The sequence below is a fragment of the Solanum verrucosum genome, unplaced genomic scaffold, assembly GCF_900185275.1.
Source record: "Solanum verrucosum unplaced genomic scaffold, falcon-dt-bn FXZP01000435.1, whole genome shotgun sequence".
NCBI lineage: Eukaryota > Viridiplantae > Streptophyta > Magnoliopsida > Solanales > Solanaceae > Solanum > Solanum verrucosum.
The window spans coordinates 614005-625750 of NW_026020465.1; the positions used below are offsets into that span (position 1 = coordinate 614005).

Consider the following 11746-nt stretch of genomic DNA (forward strand, 5'->3'; position numbering starts at 1 on the left):
ATCAAACATGAGTATGTGAGTTATATTTTTATTTTAAAATATTTAGTTAAAAATTTAACGATTTTAGTTCTTACAAGGAGGAACCAACATTACTGTCAAGTTCAACTATATTTGATTAAGGCATGAGGTGTCTCTCTAGTACCCACTTCTTATTTAATTTGATTAAAATAGAAAAGATACAAATATAGAAAAGACATAAATTACTTTGTGATTAACAATTTAAAGGTGATTAATAAATAATAAGTATTTTAACAAATGTTTGTTTCCTTAATAATCTAAGATAAGTTAGTAGACCTGGGGATTCCTTTGTTCTAGAGATATTAAAGATACTACAATATTAATATCGTAAGACAAGTTCTAGATACTATAATATTGGCACACAAATAGGCCAACTAACACATCAATGAGTGAAATCCTCCTTTGTGGATGCATCTAAAAGCCTATATATAGCCAAATGGAAAACCATTAGAATGTAAAATTTTCATTTGCTCTAAACACATATTTTGTCTAAGCTTCTTGTATCTACAAAAAAAGGCTCAGCATTACAACATGCCATCCATCTTATTGCTTGCATTTATATACTTTATGCATGACCACATAACTACTACAACTGAACATCACATTCTATAGTCCCCTAGTTTCTCAAAGCCTGCGATCCCTAGTTTCTCAAAGCCTGAGACCCCTAGTTTCTCAAATCCCCAAGCCCCTTCCTTCTCTAAGCCACAACCCTAGTTTCTCAAAACCCAATACTCCTGCTTTCTCAAAGCCCGAAACCCCTAGTTTCTCAAAGCCCGAAACCCCTAGTTTCTTAAAGCCCGATACCCCTAGTTTCTCAAAGCCTGAGACTCCTAGTTTAACAAAGCTTGAGACACCTAGTTTCTCAAAGCCCTCGACCCCTAGTTTCTCAAAGCCCAATACTCCTTCATTATCAAAGCCCGAAACCCCTAGTTTCTCAAAGACGGAGACCCCTTCTTTTTTAAAGACCGAAACACCTAGTTTTTCGAAGCCTAAGACCCCAAGTTTCACAAAGCCTAAGACACCTAGTTTCTCAAATCCCGATACGCCTAATTTCTCAAAGCTCGAGAACCTTTTTTTCTCAAGGCCCCAAATCCCTAGTTCCTCAAAGATGTAGACCCCTTCTTTCTCAAAGCCAGAGAAATCTTCTTTCTCAAAGCTCGAGACCCATAGTTTCTCAAAGCCCGAGACCCTTTCTTTCTCAAACCCCGAGACCCCTAGTTTCTCAAAGTCCGAGACTCCTAGTTTTTTAAATCCCAAGACCCCTTATTTCTCAAAGCCCGAGACCCCTAGTTTATCAAATCCCCAGACCCCTAGATTTTCAAAGTCCCAAACCCCTAGCTTTTCAAAACCCCATCCCCTTCTATCTCAAATCCCTAGACCCCTGTTTTCTCAAAGCTTGAGATCCCTACCGTGTCAAAGTTAAAAACTCCAAAACTTTCTAAACCAATTTTGTTAACTTCTTTGTGAGTAACTATGGTATTTGTCATGTGCCATGACTAGTGTTGGCTAATGGACAAATTATATCTCATTGGGTGACTCGAAAATATATTAGATATGAGTCGACAAAATATTTGACTCGTTATTATTTAATGCGAATAAAGAAATGGGTTGAATGATGGATAATATTATAATCCACATTTTATCTACTTATATATTGTACAAGAATGAAATTTGCTATCAAATAAAATGAGTCACTTTCTTTTCAGCTTTTATTTTGATAATTTAGTTTAAGTTGATTTTCTCATGACTATCTTTGATGTTTGCTTCTCTTTTTAGTCATGTGCAGATGCGATAGTTTCTAATTTTGGTACATAGTTTTTGATAATATAATTGTAGATGCTAAAATTGAAGTAAACTAGAAAATAAGTTACATTATATATACTCTAATAATTTGGTATTAACTTACTTTGAAAGAAAATAATAAGCGCAAACAATGGCCAAAAAAATAGGAGGAATTTTGAGTTTTATATATTTTTTTTGCAAATTTGAATGTAGAAATGAGAAAAAGGAATTTCGTAAAATCATGTAAGAATTTGCTTTACTTTTAATATAATGTGCAAAGAATATTTTGTTTGAAAGAAGAATAACTCATATATCTATAATCTACTAACCAAAAATCTTGTCTCACTCTGCACATTATTTTTTTAAATGAACAAAAAACTTATCCATATTAACATTGACACATTTTTGGTTGGAACAAAATATATCAAATACTCACTGCTAGGATAAAATAATTTATTTTCGGTATTTGATCTCGAATGTCCTATGCTTCTCAGTTTATTAAGTCTTACATGTACGTAAATATTTTATGGTGTATTAAAGTTATTAACCATGTGCCTTTTTGTAATTACTTTGGGAAGAATATAAACTCAAACACATAGTATGCAGATCACTGAATTTTGTTTTACAGGTAAAACTGTGTAATCACATTCAAAGACGCACTACACCATATAAAACAATAATATAAAATTGTAGCTTGTCACGGAGTTGTTCCAGTACTTTTTAAGGAAGAAATCTTCACTGAAACTTTAAAGAAATTGGAGAAGGTAGAAGAAAAAAAATATATTTTTGTCATTCTTGTTTGTTTTTTTGAACGCAAAAGTTCCTGCTTACTTTACAAACACAAGACACCAGTTCAGGCTGAGTCCTAATCATTGTGTCTTTTTATTATTTAATAATTATATTATTATTTATTTTTAATATGAACGCAGATTGACCGACATAAGTGATCCGAAACTAATTACTTCATCTCCCACTCACACGTGCAGGTGGGTCTATACTCATTCCTATTATGTAAGTTCCTTGCTTGACGACTAAACAATATGACTAGTCCACATCTCGAGAGCTTTATTGTTACACATATGTTAGGAATATATTATATCTCTATCAATGAAATGTAGAGTGGATTCTAATATTTTGTACCCAAGATCATTTATCATATTCACACTTCTCACAATTAATGTCACCCAAACTACACACTTAATAGATATTAAAATGGTCGATGTCAACATATAGTAACTCAACTAGATTGGGGTCGAACCCCACAGAGAGTGTGGACCATTTTTCGGTGCGGAATTCATTTTACTGGTAGATGATAAATTCATGATATACTAAGATATTTTTGGTAGTGTGGTAGGTGAGAAATTTATGACATTTTTGGTAGGTGTACCATTTTTGGTAGGTGAGGAATCCATTTTAAAGATTTTATTATAATATTCTTTTGCTAAGTGTTTTAATCTTGATATCTCTTTAATATTATTTATGATATATTCTAGATATAACATATCTTGGGTTCTTAGGTACATATATAAATTATTTTTCATTAATTGTTCTAATAGTTTTATATTTTCCATAGCTTCTGTCCAATATTGTAAATATTCGTAGTTCATTTTAATCTGAATTTATTTCTAAATCATACCATTCTATTCTTTCGAGGTCTAAATCACGTAGGTTTATTTCATACCATTGTTGATTTAATATATTTTCTGATTCGTCATCATTAAATATTTTTCCCATATGATTCTTCTTAATTCAATTATCTCTATTCCTTTAAGTATATATAGGATTAAAGTTTCATAGTTTTTTATTATTTCATCATGCATGTATGTAGTCATGTTCTTTATCATGCAGGTTTTTTATTTCCAATTATTCCTTTCTATCATATTCATAATTAATTAAATTTATAATAGATCATTATGAACTAGATTATCTATTTATCATATTCTCTTGCTACTACTAGCATCGTACTTTAGCGGATACTTCCTTCTTATCAGCGCCTCAACTTTGTTTACTCCCCTAAACGGTTTTCCTCGCCTACCGGTTTCAACATTAGGATGGCATAGTATAGAAGTTTTCTCCCTGTTTCCAGTGTGCTAATAAACTAGAAAACATGATTCAAATAATTCTAATACATAATAACTAACATAAATTTATTCAATCATATATATGATATTCAGGAATATATGAAATTGGTTCTACATATTTTTTGAACAATATACCTTTGCCTCTTGCTTATCCATGATATTTGAGGGTTGTTCCATTATCTATTAAGTATTTTAAATATCTGAGAGAGTTTTTTTTTATGAAAGTGCTTTGTTTATTTAAAGTCTGCCTTTTATCTTACATCTTCCTTCCTTTATATAGAAAGGAAATCCTATCTACTACACTTACAAATTCTATCCTATCTTACATTAATTTACAATAATGCACAATAATACACTACTTCATGACTTTCTTACATAGTACTATTTACTTTATGACTTTTTTACACTACCACACCTACCCACTTTACACTTATCTCTACCACACCTATCACTTTTAATATGCATCCTACATTGTTGACTAATTTACACTACACTTTTTTTTACAATAAGACTAATAATTTACAATAATAGTACTATTCAATACTCTTTGGCTTTTCAGAAAAGAGAAAGCCTTTACTTTACATCTTTTCTTCTTCATCCTCGTGCTCTCTTATCTTCTTGTCTTTTGTCTTCTTATCTCTTTGTCTATCTTGTTGTCACTTGTTCATTCTTATCTTATTGTCTTTGTCTCTTATCTCTTTGTCTATCTTGTTGCACCTACTTCATGACTTTTTACTTACTTTAATAATGTACTACAAAATAATACATATTTTATTTGTCTTTTTTGGCCATGTATTATCTTCTTTTTATCTCTTTGTCTTTTTCTTCTTCTCTTTATTCGATTATTCTAACTGGACATCTGGTATCACATTATCTTCTCCGTTGCATTTTGAACATATATGATCTGGATATTTGTGTCCAATTAGCTTACAATATTTGGTTAATAGTTCATTTGAGATGAATCCCCTTTTTAATGCTCTAGTAATAAGTTGTTCTTCTGGTTTGAGTAGAGATAATATCCATTTTTGTATGTCGTCCATATCTGCTTGCCTTAGCTCCCTTTGAGTTTGAATATATCATAAGTTGGTCTCGTGAATAATAACTTCATATTGCATTTCCATTTAGATAATTATTTGCTAGTTCTTGGATAATTGTTGGCATACCAATTATTCTCTTATTAGCATAGAAACTTGGTATCTCAATTTCTTGTATCTCTGGTTGTTGTTCGATATCTTTTGGAATTATCATATCTCTGGTTAATCCTATTTTTACAACTTGTATTATTGGTTTTATTTCATCATATAGTATATCTGCTGGGGCCGCATAAAATATTACATAAAATAGATTGCCCTTTGTTACTCTTTTATAGGTTATGAATGCTCTGTGTATCTCTAGTATACCGCTTAGTTCTTCTCCATCGTATGTATAAACTGTATTTAATAATCCATAGTTATAACAGGTTTTGACTAAATTTGCTTTAGTTTTTGGTTGAGTTATCAACTTATTGTACCCTTGTAATTTTTGGGTTAAATAATCTTGGGTTGGTTCTTTAGTGGTGGTAGATCTGGGATTAAGATTCAAATATGTTTGGATTTTATGTATATTCCTAATATAGGTTTGTGTGATATGGTTATAAGGTTTTTTGTCTTTGTTTAGGCTCTCTGGATATGTTGAGGTTTGCGGTGATATAATCAATGGGTCTTTTGGTATTTTTGGTGTAAATGGCTTTTCAAACATTTTGTTTAGATTAGTGCTGGTATATTGTTTCCTAACTGTTTTGCTTGTACCTGCAGCTGCATTGAAACAATCATTATGGGTTTTTTGGAGTATCCCAACGTCTCCTTCTAGCTCTGGATGTTTAGTGTCTTCCGATTGACATATCTCTACATGTTTATAGTCATGCGACTGACTTATAGCTTTAGACTTTAGTTTTTGTATCTCATTGTCCATACTATCCACTTTGATACAAAGTGTAGTAATGACTTTGAGTATATCTTCAATTGTATTTTCTTTCTCAGTTTGAGTAGCTTTGTCTTGATAAGTAATCTGCAATAATATTCTTGTCAGTTTTTATTACTTCAATAGTAAATGTAAAATTTAATATATTTAATACCAATCTTCTTATTTCTTTTGTAGTTACCGAATCTTGTATTTTTCTTGTTAGCCACCATTTTACTTGTGTGTTATCCGTTCTTATAATAAATTTGTTATATACAATATATGGTTCAAATGATAATAAACATTTATATACTGAATATAATTCTTTCCTATTTATTTCCCATTTTATTTCCGTATTAGTAAATGTTCTTGAATAATATTTGCAATGATGTTCTATTTTTTCTTCATCATACCTGTAATTTAAGACTCCTCCATAACTTTTTTCACTGGCGTCTGATTCTACTATATAAGTAAATTTTTTGTTTTCATCCGGAAAATATAGTTTAGGTAGGTTCTTACATAATAATTTTATTTTTTGTATTTGTGTTTGGTCTTTTTTATCAAACTGGTATTCTACATCTTTCTTTAACTTTTGTTGCAATAGTTTTAAATTCCTTGCTAATTTTGGTATGTATTCTCTTACTTGATTTATTAGTCCTAGAAATGATTGTAATTTCTTTTTTGTATCTAATTGTTCATTTGAGTTAATTATTTTTTGTACTATATGTGTTTGCATTTTTATTCCATTTTTATCTATTTGTATTCCTAAAAATTCTATTTACTTTTTCATTATGTCTGCTTTCTTTTTGCTTAGACTTGTGCCTGAATATTCTATAATATGTATGAATTTTTCTAATAATTTTATGTGCTCATCTTAGGTTTTAGAATATAGTAATATATCATCAATATATACTACACAATTTTCTAGTTGTTTAAAGTAGTTATCCATAAAATGTTGATATCTGCCCGGGACATTTTTATATCCAAATGGTAATACATTCCATTCATAAAATCCTTGTGGTACTGTAAATGATGTAAGTTTTTTAGATTCTTCTTCTAACTTTAAGTGGTAAAATCCTGATTTGCAGTCAAATTTACTAAAGTAATTATATCCTTGTATTTGTCTTATCTTTAATATTTTATTAGGTATTGGGTAATTATATGTTTTAGTTTTTGCATTTAAATTTCTATAATCAATAATCATTCTACTTTTTCCTCTTTTTTGTTCACTATGTTTATTTACTATAAATGCTGGGTTTGTCTGTTTGCTATTGCTTTCTTGTATATACCCTTTTTCTAATAATTCGTTTATATGTATCTTAAATTCTGTTAAATCATTAAAATTATATTTTAATGGTTTTTGGGTTATTATGCTATTATTATCAATTAGCTCAATTTTTACTTTTGTTTTATGTTTTTCCCATCCTTGTAAAGGATCTTCACTATATAGCAATTCTAACTTATCTTGGATTATTTTTACCTTATCTATAGAGAATATAATTAATTCTATTTTAGGGTCTTCTTCTTTTATATTTTCTAATTTTTGTGTAATTTTTTCACTTCCTTTTATCCATTCTGTTGTTTTTCGTTTTTTGTTATTTACTCTTTTTGCTCCTATTTTTTGTTTACATGGTGTTGTGAACCAGCAGTGTGTTTTTGTTATTATATGTGAGTATAATTTTTCTAAAAATGGTATTCCTAATAACATATCTTTTGTGGTCAATTCAAAGTTATATATTTCTTTTATAGATAATATCTTATCCCATATTTGTATTTTTATATTTTTTGCCTTATATGTAATCATGCTTCCTTCATTATTAAATCTTGTTACTACTATCAGTGTTTTTAATTTTTCTCATTTATCTTCTGATAAGCAATTGTATTTACATATATTAGCTTCTGCTCCTGTGTCTATCATTTGTGTATAATATCTGTTGTAATATCCTTCTATTATTATCCTTGCAAGTATATATATTTTGCATGTTTTTATGATAAGAAAGTTCTTTTTATTATTATCTTCTTATAATTTATTGTTAACTGTTTGTCTTCTAAATTATATGGTTTTACTTGTTCTAACCATTTTATTCCTAAAGTGATATTTTTATCTCCTTGATATACTTTAAACTTTATTATTATTGGTATTCCTCTAATGATTATTTCCTTTTCCGTAGTTTCTTCGGTATATATTAATGCCTTTGGTAGTTCAGGGCATGATTGTTCAGTAGTAATTATTTCATCTTCTGTTACTAGTTCTCTAGTAATATAGTTTTCTTCTTATCCTGTATTTATTAATATTAGATATTTTCGTTGTTCCATTACTCCTTTATGTAGTAATGATATGGTTCTATTTCTTCTTCTATTGATTTTTGTGGAGTTTTATCTATTCTTCTTGAGGTACTCATTTTTTATGATATTTGGGGTATTCATAGTTTATTCTTTTTGATGTACTTAGTCTTTCTTTTACTATTTCTATATCTTCTTCTATATCAATCTTATTATAATTATAATCATTATTATCTATGACTGCAACTATCCTTTCAAAAGGATCTTCTATTTTTATTTTTTTATTTTTATTTTTTGCTGTTATTTTATGTTTTGTTGTTAAAACATATAAGGTTTTACATTTAGCTGTAAATATTTTACTTCCTGGGGCTAATTCTATCCCTGACATTCTCCAATATAATACTAGTGATTTATCTATGTTTCTGTCATTTATTGCTACTGAGTAGTTAGCACTTATTATAAATTTAAATTTTTGGTATATGAGGTTACCTTTTACTGCACTTATTATACTTTTTTCTATAGGTTGTATAATTCTATCATCCGCTAAGTATATTTCTATGGGTGTATCTAATCCTTCTCTAAAACATGCTTTTATTAGTATTTTTGTTCCTCCTAAATGTACATACTTAATTGGATTTTTAGCCTTAATATCTTGTATTTCTTTATTTATTATTCGTTTGTTTATTATTGGTATTTTAGCCTTTCCTTTGGTGTATTTGCAATCTATGATATGTTCTCTTTGACTTACTACATAATATTCTTCTTTTTGTCGTTTAAACCAGTTTCTTATTGTTGGTATTTCAAATATTTTTTCTATGCTTAAGTCTAATTCTTTTCCTTTTATTTGTTCAAATATATTATTATCAAATATTATTTTTTGTTCTGCCAATTCTTCATCTTGATATTTTTCTTTAGTTATTATTTGTATATCTGTTTCAGTCATTGATATCGTATTCATTATCTGATTCTATTACTGGATTTTTTTCTTCGTTTTCTGATAATTCATATATACTATCTTCACTTTCTAATTCATAATCTACGTACTCTATTTGCGTATATTTTTCATAGTCTATTATTATTTTGATATTTATTTTTTCTTTGGATTTTTAGGTAATTTACAATCTCTAGCTATATGTCCTAGTTTTCCATAATTATAACAAGTACATTCCGTTAGCTTTCTCTTTGGTCTATATGGTTTTTTGGTTTTGTAGTTTTTTACATAGTATCTTCTTCTTGGTTTTTTATATTTATATTTTGATCTATATTATTTGTTATATCTCTTTTTATATTATTTGTCCGTACAATCAAATTGGGGTGCCGTTTTATTTTTGCAACATGCTAAGTTTTTTACTAGTATTTTTTCCATTTTTATTTCTTCTTTATGTTTTTCACATAGTTCTATAAACCATCGTTGTAAGAATTTTATTCTAGCTCCTAGGGTATCTGTTAATCCTACTTCATCCCAACTTTTTATTACTTTTGAATTAAAAGGTTCTGGTAATTTTGTAAAATATAATTTTCTTATTTCCTTACTTTCTTCTGTGCTATATGTTCCTTTATAATAATATTCTCTAAATGCACGTGTATATTCATCTATATAACACATATTACATATTGCTAATTTTGTCATTAGATTCCGGTTTATGATTTTTTCTCTATTTTGTTCTTCTACTTCTGTTGTCATACTACTAAATTTATTTCTTATAGCTATTTCGTACTTATATAATATTTCCATAGTTGTAGTAGCTAATTCACCAATAGATTTTTTATTACTTCTTAGAGTTTTTAAACTTTCATCTGATAAATTTTGTAGCCATAATTTTACTGTTCCTATAAGTGTTCTTTCTATATATCCTGGTGTTTCTGTCATTACTATTTTGTTATCTATTAATTGTTTTGATATATATCTCATCCGTAATTGAATGGTTTTATTTATATATGTTACAGTCTAAATCTAAAAAATCATATTGTTCAGTTATTGGTTTAGGTGTCCATTTTTTATTTAATCTTTTATCCCATATAGTTTTTCTTTATCATATTGTTCATAGTTTGCAATATGGTATCTTGGATTTTTTGAATTTTTTACTCCTGATGTACTTGGTTTTTCATCCATGTCTACGTTCCTGTATTTACTTCTAAATTCTTTGTATTATTTATGTTTGTTAAAAGTTTTGTATATGTTTCGCTTGTTTCCGAATGTTGTTCATCTAGATCATCGTCATTTATTTCATCAATTCTTATTTCAGATAGATTATCTTGGTTATTTTCTTCTCTTTCTTCTAATTCATCTTCTAATTGCAATTTTTCTTTAAATTTAATTATCTCATTTGCTAATTTTGTTTTTTGTTCTTTTTCTTTTTGTTTTATTTCATACATTTCTTTTAACATTGCCAGCTCTTTTTCTAGTTCTATTATTTTAGTATTTTTTACTTCTTCTAATTGTTGTACTTCCTTTTTTGCTTGTTGTTTTATTTTTTTAATTTCCGTTTTTCTATCTATTTCTTCATTTTCTTTTGTTATTCTTATCATAGCAGTTAAACTATCTTCTAGTTTTACCGTTTCTTTTTCTAACATTAAACTTATATTGTCACCTATTTTCTTGTATCTTCTTCCTAGATTAGAAAATATTATCTTTATTTTTAATCTGTCATAGTTTTCATATATTTTTTCGTCTATGGCATATTCTTCCTTATTCATTTATAGATTGTGTTGAAGTTTATATTCTAAACTTTCTATCTGTATTTGTAGATATAAAATAGTTTTCCTTTGTGCTACTATAGATTTTTTACAAGTTCATGCGAATATATTACTGATAAGTCTACTTTGCCTATGTGCTAATTCTTGTCTTTTCGCTATAATTATTTCAGTAAGTTTTTGTGTATATCGTTATTCTCGTTATTCATTGTATTTTTAAATATTGAATATATTTATATTCTATTTTAGATATATTATATATTAACTGATCTAATTTTTCGTTTTCAGTTTTTGTGATATTGAGTTGTTTGTATTCTGGATATAAGTTGTTTAATTTTCTTCTTATTTTTCTTAACTTCCTACTAGTATGTTTCTTCTTATATTTATTTTCATCCATAGCGGGAACTTTTAAATACTTTAAACTACTTAGATTGTAATCAAGAATTAAAGACGAAGTAGGGTTACAACTCTTAGATATCGAAACTCTAACAAATGATTTACTATCAACTCATTTAGATGTGTTCATTGTGCAAAATTGGAGATATTGTGTCTCCTAAAGCCTCTTGGCTCAATTAAGAGAATATCACTGTAAGTCCTTTACAAAACTTGTGGGCCCGAATTAATTTTATTCGTTCATAAAATACCTTAGGTTAACTATACTATCTCTAGATCAAGACATTAGATGGAGGTTGGTAGCTCCGTATCCCTATTAATTATTATTTTTCCTAATCATAACATATTTTGTCTAGCAAGTCAGAATACGGGGAGTTCTTAATATTACAACTATTAAAAATAGTATTTACAAAAGAATCTTAATACACAGTGATCACCCCTTTATGGTCGAGGTAAAACGCATAGCATGAACCCTCGTGTCGCAGACTCCATTTGTATAGTCTAATTGGACGTGTTATTTTTTGGGCACTTCACTTTATGTTCCAATCCATCTTTTG

General features: G+C 28.3%; 1 pseudogene; it reads left to right on the forward strand.

The window, feature by feature from the left end:
- Nucleotides 1-549: 549 nt before the first annotated feature.
- Nucleotides 550-11746, forward strand: part of LOC125808964 (proline-rich extensin-like protein EPR1) — a 39258-nt pseudogene continuing 28061 nt past the window's right edge.